Below are 3140 nucleotides of genomic sequence, written 5' to 3'. Positions count from 1 at the left end.
CAAATGAGTAGAAGAGGGATGTAGAGTTAGTGGTTCAGGCCACAATCTCCTGAGAAGTGGCTGGGGCAGGCAGAAATACCGGACAAGGTCTTTCGGGAAGCTGTGCCCGGAAGGAGAAGCAGGCAGAGAAGGCTGATGCAGGAATGGAGATGAGTGAACAGAAGATGGGGCACAGCAGTTTCTGAGCAGTGAGGGAGGAGAGAGGCAATGAAGCAAGGGTTAATGAACTTTTTCTCCAGGTGAGAAAGAGCATGCTTTAAGAATGCCCACATTGGTGGGGGGGGGGGGTGGCTGGCTGGAGAGGTGGTTCAGTGGTTAAGAGCACTGACTGTTCTTCCAGAGGTTCTGAGTTCAATTCCCAATGCCCTCTGCAAGTGTGTCTGAAGACAGCGATGGTGTATTCATATACACAATAAATAAAATCTAAAAAAAAATCTAAAAAAAAAAGCCCATGTTGAATGTCACTTCAGTCACCTTAATGCTTGCTTGCCCTTGGTCCCCGGGAGGTATTGTTGCAGGCCTGAAAGGAATCCTGGCTCCCTTTCCTGGGGGGAAACCTGGGGTTCTGGGTGAAAGGTATGAGTTAGGGTTCAGAGGGACCTACTATGGGAGCTTAGATGGGTCCTGGGCACCAACCCTCCTAAGCCTGAGTCTATAAATAGCTAAGGGCCCAGATAGAAAGGGGAGGGCTTTTCTAAAAACAGCTTCACTCAGGCTCAACAGCTGGGGCCCTACCAGTCACAAGGCTCAGCCGGAATTAGCACCCCCACCCCCTCAGTGAGCTGGGTCCAGGATGGTGGGCAGTGTAGCAGCCACTAAGTTTGGGGGGGGTATTCTGGCTCTGCAGCTGTGTGACCTCAGACAAGTGGCTTCAGTTAAGCTTTGCATAGGCTTAGGGGGAGGGCATGCTGGCACAGCACCACCTATGGTTCCCTCTGGGTTACCAGGAGACCACGTCACACAGCCGATGAATTGGTACCCACGAGCCTGCACAAGGTTCTAGGTGCTTCATAGCTGCCACTGGCTGGCTCCTCTCAGGTCTGTTAGCCACTAGGGTGACTTCCAGAAAGCAGTGAGGAGGAAGGCTGGGGAGGCAGTGGTCTCCATCCTCAGGCAGGTGAAGTGCTCGCCTCCCAGGTTTGACTGATGGGGTAGGCATTCTACCAGGGGCAGACCATTCACAACTCAGTTTTACTTGAATATCCCAACTCCAGAGGGAGAGGACAGAGCTAGGCAGCTTAGAAGCAATAGCCCAAGGAGGGGGCAAGACTGCTTGGACAGTAAAGGCACTTACCACCTTTTCCCTGGAGGTGCATGGCAGGAGAGAACAATTCTCTGAGGCTGATCTCCACACGAATGCTGCAGCAACCCCCCCCACAAACCCCACAATTAATAAAATTTAAAAATACCCCTGGTGGGAATAAGGCAGAGGATTTGCACAAGTCTTTAAAGAGTTAAAGTTACACTCGGCCTGCAGCCCAGGTAGGTGTGTACAGCAGAGGTGTAAACAGTTCACACCAGGCCCCTCATGCACATATTCTGCTCTTAGCAGCGTTCAAGTGCCCTCAAACGGAATCACACCCCACACCTCCCCACATCCCCCACCCCCAGCACACAAAGCCTGTTGAATGGGAAAAGGGAACATAATCCAACCGGTCACAGAATGTGACTCAGCCATGAGCTGTGAAGCTCTGCCCTACAAATCTCAACAATTGGAAGCAGCCAGCCATAGCAGGAACCGTACATGTTCAACACCTCTAATTATATGACAAGCTTGGAATGGGCAAATCCAGAGAAAGCAGGATGGTAGGGCTAAGGCCAGAACAGTAGATTCTCGGGAATATGAAGGAGTTCTTGGGTAATGGAAAACTTGGATCATGGATTTGAAGGAAAAAATAACGTGTGTGAGTGTTTTGCCTGCACGTATGTCTGTGCGACACGTACATGCATGTTGCTCACAGAAGCCGGAAGAGGACATCAGGTTCCTTAGGACTGGAGTTATAGATGGCTGTTACCTGCCGGGTGGGCGCTGGGAACACAACCTGGGTCCTCTGCAAGAGCAAACCGTGTGCTTAGCTGCTGAGCATCTCTTTAGCCTCTTGGACCATAGTTGCTGACCATCATGGCCTTTTGACTGGCAGAAGAGGTCTGCAGTGTGTGAGGTGAGGTTTGCAGAATGCAAATTAGCCATCGCACCACAGCGGTGGGGAGCCGTTTGCCACTTGCCCCTGTCTGGTCTTAGTTCCCATCTCCTTCCCATCCCCACCACCCTGGGGCTTGAGAACCCTCAGCAGATGCTTGGGGAGTGGCCCAGTCTGTTCACGCACAGAAAGGAGGCTGCAGCGGACTATCTGGGACCCTCTAAACAGAGCACCAGCACCGATCCCGATCCTGGCCCAGGAGTGACTGCACTTCCTGGGAGTTTGGGGACGGAGTCCCTGGATAGTATTTAAGGACAGTGCCCTGGCTGCTGGTTGGGGGGCAGAAAGCAGCTTCCAGAGGGCTGGGTCAGGCCAGCAGGAAGGTGACAGGAACCCCAACATAGCCTCCCTGCCCTAGGCCCCTACTTCCCTCTTGGGCTGGGATCCCCCCTGGCAGGAGTGGATATAGGACACTTTTTTACCAAGAGCCTCTGAGGAACATGGCCGGCACCTGCCCACTGTTGCCTAAGGGCACTACCTGGCTTCAGGCCATACATCCATGCAGCCCAGGTGTCTGAAAGCTCCCAGCTGATATTGCTGCACCCCATCTAGTTCACCACCCCCTTCACCCTCTTTCAGTGGCAAGAGACAGTCTGATGAAGGAGACCATCAGGACATGTCCGAGGGCCTCATCCTTCCGGCAAGGGGTGCAAGCAGGGATGACGGCATTTACGGACCCAAGAAACCACTCGGGCCAGGCAGTAGGATGCATGGGGCCCAGGTCCCGCCATTTGGTTCCTCCCCTGCTCCCTTTCCACCTCTAGGAGAGTAGATGCCCTTGTCCATCGAGGTCACCATCAGCGGCTCACCCATCCATCTTTCCACCATGCACTCCCACCTATCCTCTCTCCCACTCACTTCCCTCCAGGGCCACAGGGGAAGAGGAGCGCCCTCCCCCTCCCAATGTTACTACCTATTCCCGTGTTCTAGACACCGCAC

The sequence above is a fragment of the Rattus norvegicus genome, chromosome 6 (assembly GCF_036323735.1).
Source record: "Rattus norvegicus strain BN/NHsdMcwi chromosome 6, GRCr8, whole genome shotgun sequence".
In the NCBI taxonomy this organism is placed as follows: Eukaryota; Metazoa; Chordata; class Mammalia; order Rodentia; family Muridae; genus Rattus; species Rattus norvegicus.
Note: the sequence above shows the minus strand (reverse complement) of the source record.